This window comes from Chiloscyllium punctatum, chromosome 5 (assembly GCF_047496795.1).
Source record: "Chiloscyllium punctatum isolate Juve2018m chromosome 5, sChiPun1.3, whole genome shotgun sequence".
Lineage (NCBI taxonomy): Eukaryota > Metazoa > Chordata > Chondrichthyes > Orectolobiformes > Hemiscylliidae > Chiloscyllium > Chiloscyllium punctatum.
The window spans coordinates 129,680,219-129,692,230 of NC_092743.1; the positions used below are offsets into that span (position 1 = coordinate 129,680,219).

Genomic DNA, 12,012 nt, shown 5'->3' on the forward strand with positions numbered 1-12,012 from the left:
AGCATCTGCACTCCTTACTGTCTCCTAGTCTGAGGAAAGGCTGGTTCGACTGGGCTTCAATTTGCTGGAACTTAGAAGAATTGGAGGCGGTGGGATCTCACGGAAACATCCTGATGGGACTGGGCAGTCTAAATACAGGGAGAATGGCCCCGATGTTGGGGGAAGACCAGAATTTAGGGGGTTGCAGCTGAAGAATAAGGGGGCAGGCAAACAGGTGGCTGGAAGAACGCAGCAACTTCAGGCTGCATCAGGAGGTGGTAGAAAGTGAGGACTGCAGATGCTGGAGAGTCAGAGTCAAAAGGTGTAGCGCTGGAAAAGCAAAGCAGGTCAGGCAGCAGGAGAGTCAACATTCCTGCATCTCAGATACTGCCTGACCTGTGTTTTCCCAGTGTCACACTTTTCGACTCCGCATCAGGAGGTGGAGAAGTCAACGTTTCGGGTATAACCTTTCTTCAAGAGGGTTCCACCCAAAATGTTGATGTCTCTGCCTCCTGATGCTGCCTGGCTTGCTGTGTGCTTCCAGCCTCCTGTTTGTCTACTTTGGATTCTAGCATCTCTCTAACCAAGGGAATCTCTGGAGACACATAGGGAATATATGAGTTTACTGAAGAAGGAAATTAGGAGGACGAGAAAGGGGCACGGAATAACCTTGGATGTGAAGATTAGGGTGAATCCAAAGAGGTAATTAAGTATATTAAAAGAATAAGTAGAGAGAGATTAGGGCCTCTCGAGGACCAAAGTGGACTTGTATGTGTAGAACCACAGGAGATAGATAGGCAAGGTTCTCAATGAATGTTTCACCTCTGTGTTTACCATGGAGAAAGACATGAAGACTTGAGGAAGTTAATGGTGATGTCTTGAGGATAGTCCATATCACGGCAGAGAAGGTGTCAGATGTATTAGAGTGTATGAAGGTGGATAAATCTCATGGTCCTAACCAGATATATTCAAGAACATTGCAAGAGGCCAGAGAAGAAATTGTGGAGCCCTGAATGATATTTCTTCATCATTGTTAGCCACGGGTGAAGTCCTGGAAGACTGGAGGGGAGCAAATGTTGTGCCATTATTCAAAAATGGCTGCAAAGAAAAGTTTAGAAAATATAGACCAGTAAGCTTAACATTTGTAGTGGGTAAGTCACTTAAGAAGATTCTGAGGGATAAGATATACATGCATTTGAAAAGACATTGTTTGATTAGAAGTAGTCAGCATAGCTTTGTGAGTGAGAGATGATGCTTCACAAATTTGTTAGAGTTCTTTGATAAAGTGACTGGGAAGGTTAATGAGGGCAGGGTGACAGATATAGTCTATAAGCGTTTCAGTAAGACCTTTGATAAGGTTCCACATGGTAGGATGCTCTGGAAGGTGAGTTCACATGGAGTCTAGTGCGAGCTGGCAAATTGGATACAAAATTGGCTTGATGATATGAAGCAGAGGGTAATGGTGGAAGGACGCTTGTCAGACTGGAGGTCTGTGACTAGTGGTGTGCTTTAGGGGTCAGTGCTGGGCCTATTGTTGTTTGTTATCGATAACAATGGTTTGGATGAGAATGTACAAGGTATGTTTAGTAAATTTGCTGATGAGACTAAAATAGGTGGTACTGTGGGCAGTGAGGAAGGTTGTCAGAAATTGCAGCGGGACCTTGATCAGCTGAGGACGTGGGCTGAGAAATGGCAAATGGTGTTTAATATAGGCAAGTGCCAAAGTCTTGCATTTTGGACAGTCAAACCAAGGTAGGAGTTTCATGAATGGTAGGGCCTTAAGGAGTGTAGTGGAAGGATCTTGGAGTTCAGGTTCACAGTTCTCTGAAAGTGGAGTCACAGGGTAGACGGGGTAATGAAGAAGCCTTTTGACACGCTGTCCTTCATCGGTCAGGGCATTAAGTATCGAAGTTGCAAGTTATGTTGCAGTTGTCCAGGACGTTGGTGAGGCTGCACTTGGAGTATTGTGTGCAGCTTTGGTCACCTTGTTATACGAAGTATGTTACTAAACTGGAAAGAGTGCAGCAGAAATTTACAAGGGTGTTGCTTGGACTCAATGGTCTGAATTCTAGGGAGAGGTTGTTCACGCTAGGACATTTTGTCTTTTGACCATAGGAGATTGAGGTGTATAAGATCATGAGAGGCATGGATAGGATGAATGCTCTTAGTCCTTTTCCCAGGGTTGGGGAATCGAGGACTAGAAGACTGGGGGGATGTGACTACAGTGTTTTTAAGGTTGTTGGTCTCCGACTGGTGCCTGCGTAGTCACCTTTGTGATCGTTTGTATGTACTTTATCGATTACAAAGTAAGGTCGAACCTCCTCGTGGTTCCCCCTGGTAACGGCCTGTAAGAGGAAGCTTTTGACAGGGAGGCAATTTAAAATTGTTTAGTCTGGTTTTATTAGTGGTTTTACCATCAATTTTATCCTTGGTTTTACCAGTACTATACGCCACTGGCAGTTTTATTGTTTCTCTCTGTCGTTTGAGCAGTACTCTGACCAGGCCGGCGAATACGACCTCAGAAAAGATACGAGACGGCTGGTGACCATTCGGTTAAATTAGAAACAAAATTTGGCAGCGGCGATTCTGGCCAATACCAAAAATTCCAGTTGGGTGGGAGACCGGGTAAATAACTGCCCCGCATGGTTGGTATTGGCGGCACCATGCACAAAATGTGTAAGCCAAAAATGGACTGGACAATCCATCTCGACGCAGATGGAAGAGACTACAAGGATTATTCCAGCAAGGCTGTCCACAGGCAGGCACGAGGAAGTCATTAATATCGTCCAGAATGATCAGGACGCAATTCGAAGAGAACGACTAGTAGAGAAGGTCCCTCTGCAGTCGGGTTCATTTAATAGCCGGATAATTTTTAATTCGAATTTTAATGGGTCATTTGATTTTAGTCGATATGGAGAATCAGAGAGGCGAGGAGAGGTATGAAGGTAGGATTATCCATCCAATAATTAGGGAAACTGATAAAATAGAGGTAATAATTAAATACCAGGTAGATAATTTTAACTGTAATTATTGTAATAAGATCTATAATACTAAGGGGAGGTTTAGGAAGCATTTAAAGATATGTAAGGGAATTAAATCAGTTAGAGTTAGATGTAGTAAATGTGAGTGGGAAGGGAATTACCAAGCAGTAGCATGCCACTATCCTAAGTGTTCTAAGAATGATAATAATGATAATAGTAATGATACCAGTAGTAATAATAATAAGGAAGGAGAGGTAGAGAAACCATACCAATGTGAATTATGTCCTTTAAAATTTAAGACCGCCAGAGGATTGGGGCAACATGAAAGACATGCTCACCCCATTTTAAGAAATGAGAAGAGGAAAGGTAGAGAATAGGAATAAGATGGAATATAAGGAGGGTAGTAAGAGGGAAATATGGTCTTATGAGGAGATGGAATTGTTGCAACAATTAAAAGCAGAATTTAGTGGCTGCAAAAATATTAATAAAGTTTTATAGCTGAGAAATTAGGTTCTAAAACGGCGAAACAAATCTCGGACAAAAGGAGGTTATTAAAGAAAGGTAAAAGTCACAATGACGATAAAGGTATAGATCAAGAACTGGTTCTTAATATGAGAGATAGTGATGAAATGGATAATAGTGATCGGGAGATAGATAGGGAAGTAGAGAAAGAAAGATTAAATGAAAAGAGTGATCTAGAGAGTAATAATATTATGGATAAAGTAGACTATAAGAGTAAGTCACGAACAGAACTAATTAAAGTAGTAGAGGATGATATGGGAAGGAATAAAGGTATTAGTAAGGAATTTGAGAATATAATGGGTATGATAATGGATAAATTGGGAACGAATAAGGAAGGTGAGATGGTTAGAAAGAGACTCATACTAAATGAATAGGTTTGAAGCAAAGGAATAGCGGACCAAGAATGAAGAGGAAGGAAAATAAGGCTAAGAGAAGGTATAGTAAAAAGAAAGGTAAATTTAAAGAAATGCAGGTCTTATATAAAACTAAGAGACAATACCTGGCAAGAACCCTAATGGGGACTCCAGTTAGATGTGAATGCCCCCTAAGTAATAAAGAATTAGAAGATTACTATAAAGAAAGATTAACTAACTCTAATGATAAAAATAACTTGAGAGGTTTTGCCAAATATAAAAGGCAAGGGGAGGAGTCGGTGAGTGAGACTCTGACTGGTCCTGTGACAGTAGAGGACGTGAATCATGCCATTAAGGCGATGGACGTAAAAACCGCTGCAGGGCCAGATAGGGTAACACGAAGGAGATAGTTAAGATATTCAATAAAGATAATACAGTACTTCCTAGAATACATACTATTTGGATGAAATCAAGTATAATACTGGATCAAATGAAAATAAGCAGAACTGTATTGATTCCAAAAGTGAGCGATGAAGAAGGGTTAAAGGATATTTAATAATTGGAGGCCAATAACTATAGGGCCAATTATGCTCAGAATATTTACTAAAATTATAGCCAGTAGACTAAGTAAAGTAATAACTCTGAATAAAAGACAAAAGGGCTTTATGGCCAGTGTAGCAGGTTGCAAGGAAAGCATTAAAATCCTGGAAAATATTATTAATGGGGCTAAAAAGAACAAGAGAGATTTAGCGGTAGTTTTCGTGGATTTAGCAAAAGCATTTGACACAGTGGGCCACAAATTAATTATAACAGCTCTTAAAAGACTCCAACTTCCGTCAATATTTATTAATTTGGTTACAAATTTATATGATAATTTTACTCAAGTGGAAGGTTTTAAAAGTAAAACTAGAAAAATTAAAATTTTAGGAGGGGTTAAACAAGGTGATGCATTGTCACTGGTTCTTTTTAATATTGTAATAAACCATCTGATAAGTACCATCGAAGAGAAGAAGAAAGGAATATTTTTAGGGATAGATAGGAACAGCTATCACTACGCATCATTAGCGTTCGCAGATGATATAGCGTTAGTCAATCATATGATGGTATGGTTTATAATCTTAAACTTGTAGAAAAACTTTGTAAAAATATGGGAATGGAGGTTAATATAAAGAAAACAAAAGAATTTTACTTTACATATAAAAATAAGACAATTATATATAATGATAAAATTAACTGGAAGTTAAATGAAGGAAGCATACAGTTTATAGAGCGAGGTAGTACGGATAAATATTTAGGTGCTAAGATTGATCCGTGGATTGGCGTAAGCCAATCAAACTGGGAAAGCCAATTAGATATATGGTTAGGAAATTTAAAAAGATCCCCCTTAAAACCAGTTCAAAAAGTAGAAATTTTAAAAACATATTTTATTCCTAGACTATATTATTATTTAGTTTTATCTGAAGTTTCTATTAACTAACTTTATAAATTAGGTAATAAAATAAAAAGCGCAGTTAAAGAAATTTTACACCTCCCGCAATCAATCACGGATGGAGTATTATATGCCAAGTCCCGTGATAGTGGCCTTGCTTTAAATAGACTGTCTACCTTTATTCCAATCTCGACAATGAGGAAGTACGGGATGCTACAGAAATCTCAGGACAAAATCTTGCATGCATTATTTCGGTTCAAAGGTGACAGTGTGGCAGCAAAAATGTATAAATTGAGTAAACTTAAAGTGATGGAAAACATCTGGAACCCGAATATTAATCGGTGATTGGGTGAAGAGGATACTGTCGGGAAGATAGTGAAGATAAGATGGAAGAGTTTAGCAGTACCAACTATGCTAACTGGAGAAGTATTGAGATACAGAGATGGATGGCTCTCCCCTGTCAAGGGGCTGGGGTTCATTATTATAAGAATGATAGTATATCCAATGGTTGGTTGATTAAAGTACAATATATGAAGACATCTAAAGTTATCAATTCGATTTTGAGAACAAATTTATATCCAACAAGAGTGTTAATGTCGTATGGAAGGCCATGAAATATCAAGAATTGCAGAAGGTGTAATGATACGTCAGAAACGTTTGCGCATATCTCGGGGTGGTGCCCTTATGTTAAAAACATGAGGATCAAGAGGCATAATAGAATTGCGGAAGAATTAGTTAAGTATGTAAGGAAGAACGGGTGGACAGTATATATAGAACCGAGAATTAAAGATGTTGCCGGGAAACTTTGGATACCGGAACTAATTTTTAAGAAAGAACACCAGGTCATTGTTGTGGATGTAACTATTAGAACTGACCTTCAGATCAACTTGCTTGAATTGGCATGGGAAGAAAAGATAAACAAGTATAAACATCTTGGAAAAGAGATAATGGACCTCATTGGTGGAGGAACAATGCCCTTTTACAGTTTTGTGATAGGTGCCCAAGGGAAGTGGTTCGAAAAGAACTCTGAGTTGATGAAAGCCCTCGGGTTCTTGAAATTTAAATCTTTTGCACAGAATATCACAACTCTTGTTTTGTCTTTGACCCTTGAACTTTTACGGATTTTTATGGACTCTTAATTCCTCCTATTGACATTATTTAATATTTTTAAAATACGTTTTAGGTATTTTAGAGTTTTAATTAATGATTTTGACAGTTTTTAACCGTTTTATTAATAAAAGTATAGAGTTTTAGATCACTTAGTTAAAAGGTGGTGGGTAGATTGGGGTGTTAAAAATTAAAGAGCACGCTTCACACAACAAGTGATGAGCGGTCGCCTAGTCTAACGGTTGATAAGGTAAAAACAATGACTGCAGATGCTGGAAACCAGATTCTGGATTAGTGGTGCTGGAAGAGCACAGCAGTTCAGGCAGCATCCAGGAAGCTTTGAAATCGACGTTTCGGACAAAAGCCATAACGGTTGATAAGCCCAGCTCATCCCTTGCCTCGCTGAGATTCTGATTCACAAAGTATTTTACCGTTCCCTTAAGATCATCCGGCTGTGGTTTCGCTGGATAGAGGTATCCACGCGTCGACAAGCGATGTCAAAAGCTCGAAAAGGACACGATCCATCATGTATGGTGAGTGCATAAAATTAGGGGGAAAGAATAAAAGGGAATCTGAGGGGCAACCTTTTTACACAGTGGGGGGGGGGGGTACACGTACGGAATGAGTTGCCAGCGGAAGTGGTTGAGGAGGGTACATTATCAAAATGCCTTTTAAATATTGATAAATACTAGATAGAAAAGAATTAGAAGGTGTAGGCCATGTGCAGGGAAATGGGGTTAGCGTGAATGGACATTTTGGTTGGTATAGACCAGTTTGGGCCAAAGGGCCTATCTTGATACTGTGGAACTCGATGACTCTATGAGTATTAAGAGATAAGCCATTCAGGACTGAGATGAAGAATTTCTTCACTTAGAGTTGTGAACCTGTGGAATTTTCTCCCACAGGAAGTTGTTGGGGCCAGTTAAGTAGGTATGTTTAAGTGGGAGCTGGATGTGGCCCTTGCAGATAAAGGTTATCAAGGAATATAGAGAGAAAGCAGGAGTGGGATATTGGAGTTGCATGATCAGCTGTGATCATGTTTAAAAAGTGGTGCAGACTGGAAGGACCAAAAGGCCTACACATTAAATTCCCTTAGAAACATAGAAAATAATGTGAGGGAAAGAAAGAGAAACAGGAGATGTTCAACAGAGCAGTCCTGAGAAATGGCATTAAATGGGTGTTGTTACGGCCTCATGGTAATTCCAGCAATATTGTGTCGTCTTGGCTTTCCCTTGAGGTTCCAGTGTGAAAGCCACCTGCTCAGAGTGGTAGTCAGGTAGTTAAAGTGATTAAACAGGTAATTGAAGATAATGGTTAATCAAATTGTTATCACACGCTTCTGGATTAGGTGTACTTGAACCAAGGCATGCCTCGCTCAAAAATAGAGAAACTCTGTTATTGCACCATAAGAGGCCATTATAACTTTAGGTAGGGAATTCTGTCTCAGTGACAGTACCATTTCACCATGTTCAAAATCATAACAGGCAATTGAAGGGCATTATGACATAGGTGTATGGGCCCCTCACATTGATTTGGCACTTCCTCTAAATGGTTGAGATAGCTGCACAACCTTTCATTGAAGCTATTCAATCCATTATATTCAAGAAAAGGGGGAATCTGCAAAGAGGTGCTCATTTTTTGCCAGACTTTTCATAAGGGAACTAAAAAATTGGGAATTAAACACAGAGACAGAGGGTTGAATCTAATAGAAATCCAAGAAAAGTGGGCCATAGCACAATTTATGGCAGCATTGCATGACTTGATATCAGCAGCATCTTGCAACTATCTTTGTTTTTGAGTGGCAAGGTGAGTTTCTGGCTAGGCAGTGGTGAGTTGCCAGTTAAGGGCAATTATATCCTATTAAATGCGGCTCTGTAGTTAGTACTGCTGCCTCACAACGCCAGGGAACAATTCCAGCCTTGGGTGACTGTCTGTGTGGAGTTTGCACATTCTCACTGTCTACATGGGTTTCCTTCAGGGCTCCGGTTTCCACCCAAAGTCCAAAGATGTGCAGGTTAGGTGGATTAGCCGTGCTAAATTACCCATAGTGTCCAGGGATGTGCATGTTAGGTGGGTTAGCCATGGGAAATGCAGCGTTACAGGGACAAGGTGAGAGGATGAGTCTGGGTGGGATGATCTTTGGAGGGTTGGTCTGTACTTGGGCTAAATGTCCTATTTCCACACTGTAGCGATCCTATGGTGCCAAACAAGCAAGATATCACAAAGTCCCAAAATAGAAATTGGAATAGATACTTGGCAAAAATCAGCTCACTGCTTGCTACGAAGAACCTCCATGTTGAGCACTAGATATCAACATGTCAGGACACATTCCAGGGATTCTGGCAACCTGTACCCCACATACATGGACATTGAATTCCAATATATGCCAGCCTCTAAGAACCCTTGTGGCACACCTCTGGTTTACTTAGACGATGCCTTTACACATCTGTGGTACACCAGCACCTATTATTATAATGTTGCAGCTAGGACATGCAACCAGTTCATAGACTGGACCAGGTTGTCTCCAGGCTGTTTGCTCACTGAACAACCAGGATCCATGCTGCTGAGAACAAAGAATAATACAGCACAGGAACAGGCTCTTTGGCCCTCCAAGCTTGTGCTGTCACATATTGCCTTTCTCACTAAAACTGTCTTCACTTACAGAATCCATATCCCTCTATTGCCTTCCTGTTCATTTATTCATTCAGATGTTTCTTGAATGCTGCTTTCGTGTCTGCTTCCACCACCTTCTCTGACAGTGCATTCCAGGCACTCTCCACCCTTTATGTGAAAAACTTGCCTCATGTATTTCTTTTAAGCTTTCCCATCTGCATACTGAACCTGTGTCCCCTCCTCTCCACAGTGGGGAAAAAGCCTTACACTTTCCATCTATTCAGCCCATTCACAATCTTATAAATTTGAATCAAATCACCCCATAAGCTCCTGTGTTCCAGTGGAAGCAAACCTAGTCTATTCAACTTTTCTTCATAGTTAAAACCCCATACCGGTCAACATCCCGGTAAATCTTTTCTTTACCCTCTCCAAAACATCCACAGCCTTCTGGTAATGTAGTGACCAGAACTATACGCATGTCTTACATTGCCTTGCCTTGCCTTTTGCTTTGCTGTCCCAACCAGAGCTTGCAGGCTCACTGTTCCTGTGTTTTGACATGCCAATTTGCATAAAAACAATGACAAAATCTTGTCATGATTGTCAACAACCATCAGTCAAGTCAGGAGAGATAGACTTCGCTCAGGGTGACCCAGCTAAGTAAGACAAGGACAGCTTCCAATACCAGTCCGTGGGCTTGGACACAGTCAATCAGCCAATCTGACAGTCAGAATCAAGATGCTCACCATGTGAGGAGTGAGAAGCCTAATGTCAAGCAATTCACTATCCACCATCCCTCTTTCTGCCCTATTTTGGGCAATTTTCTGCTAGAATGAGAGAGGGGCAGGTATTACAGGAGATCCAAGTGGGCGATATAGCTGTTAGTTGTGGTGGAACTGTTGAAGTATATTTTGTTCTACAAATCCAGATGACACAAGTTTCTGTACAATGATAGATGCTTTACTATCGGACAGCTGGCAAGAGATTCAAAATGTCCCCAAAGTAGCCGTGAGTCTACTTGTGGTGACACTTTTCCATGAATCTCTGCCCTGCACGCAAAGACAGTATTTTTTTTCTAGGGATTAAACAAAAGGTTTATCAGTCACATGGTCAATTGTCATTACATAGTTTAAGATAGGTAATTATGAATTTACAAAACCTGATGAATGTCGATGTCCTGTGGTAACTTGTGAATGGATTTCAGGGACTGATTATTGTATTCTTCATGATCATGTTTTGATGGGAAGAAATTAAAACAGCAGGATTTTGCCTGTTCTCAATGGGGGATTCATATACCTATGCTAATGTCGAGGGGAAGTAAGACAATGGGAGCAGGAGACTGTTTAACAGGGTTATGGCTAAGGCTATCAGTCTTGTCTGGGAAGGACAAATACCTCTGTCTGAGGCTACAGGGAAATCCACATGTGTGGCTCCATTTCCGAGATACAGTCAGCCTCCCCCCTACTGAGATCTTCTGTCTGTATTGTAAGAGTATAGGCTTTCAGTTGATACTGCTGTAAGTCCTTTGGTAATGGAATGTTTAACCCTTGAGTCCCCAATGTGTCCTGAAAGAGAAGTAAAGGATGAAACTGACCCCACTGTGGCATTTTAACTTTCTCAGAAGTGTCCTGAGCAGGTAAGTCAGCAGAGCAGAGCATGTACAGTGGTGTTGGGGTTTAAGGTGGGTGACAGCAAGTGAGGGAAGTTGTCGCAGGCTATTGTGAGAGTGGTAGAGCATAAGACTTGGTGGGAGGTGGTGGTCGAACCCCCGCTGATTTTTCACTACTTTTATTTTTACTCTCTTATTAGCTTTGATTTGGAGTTGCAAACTGGAAATTGTCAGCTAAAAAGAGGACTCGTGGGCAGTTTGTGGTTAAAACAAAAGGACAGTACAAACAAACTTTTGTTTGTAAGGCCAGGCCTGGAGGCTAATTGCAGGCTGGTTCTTATTTTAAAAGAATTCCAACGGAAGCAATGACACCTGGAAGTGTACGTAAACAGATAACAGAAGTTGGCAAAGTTGGCTTTTAATGGGAACTGGTTTTGGTAAGTCGAGAAGAGATCACATGTTCAAGCAGATGGCAGTTGTTGACTGGTAATTGAGGCCTCAGGGTGAGAAGATCAGTTCATTGGGATGGAAATGGAATTGATGTTATTTTTTTAACTGTGTTTTCTAGGGGAGATGAACTTGGCTGCTCCCAACACTGCATGAAGATTCAAAGGCTGCCTGCCTAAATCTCCCACACCAACTTCCAGGAGCCCAAAGAGTAACTGTCTTTGGGTGAACTTAGAAGCTAACCCGGATTGGTGGTTCTGGAAAAGCAGCCAAGAATTCCGTATTTATACCTGTGAAACATTGTATCATGAAAACCGTTTGAGTAATGTGGCCAGTTTTGTTATTTTCTTTATCCCTTAACTGTGTTTGTCTTGTTTTTGTATGAATTGGGGTTGAAAAGAAATACTTTGGGCGAAAAACATAGGCATTAGTTAGATTACCATGTTGTTTAATTTTCTGCTAAATTTCTTGTATATTTAATAAATGGTTGCGTCTTTTGTTTAAATTGTGTTTGGAAATTAATTTTTCTTGAAGTCTGGGATTGGTTATTCAAAGGTTTGGTTAGGAACCATCGAAGTAACTATTGCAGTCTTTGACACTTTAATTTTACTACGTTGTGAATACAGAAGTAGAAAAACTGATGGATTTGATAATGTATGAAACATTAGGCTACGAGTCCTAGGTGCTCCAGTAGTATATTAGTATGGGTAGAAGATTGGGTAATTAATAGAACTTTGTTAGTGAATAGAAAAGAGAGGGATAAGGAGGCGCTTTCAGGATGGTAAATTGTAACTATTGGAGTACCATAGAGATTAGTGCTGGGGCCACAATTATTTACAACATATTAACCTTACATGAGGAAGATGAATGTACCATAGTGAAGTTTGTGTAAAACACAGTAGCAGAGGCAGATTAAATGCTGCTTTTCAAAAGGGAATTGAGTAATTCTTTGAAGACACAAAATTGCAAGGTTTC

At 40.3% G+C, this 12,012-nt stretch overlaps 1 long non-coding RNA gene across 1 annotated transcript; it reads left to right on the forward strand.

The window, feature by feature from the left end:
• Positions 1–4: 4 nt before the first annotated feature.
• LOC140477436 (uncharacterized) lies at positions 5–11,542 on the forward strand. Its single transcript, XR_011960726.1, has 2 exons — positions 5–6,904; positions 11,159–11,542. It is a non-coding gene; the product is annotated as an uncharacterized lncRNA (long non-coding RNA).
• The last annotated feature ends 470 nt before the right edge of the window (positions 11,543–12,012 follow it).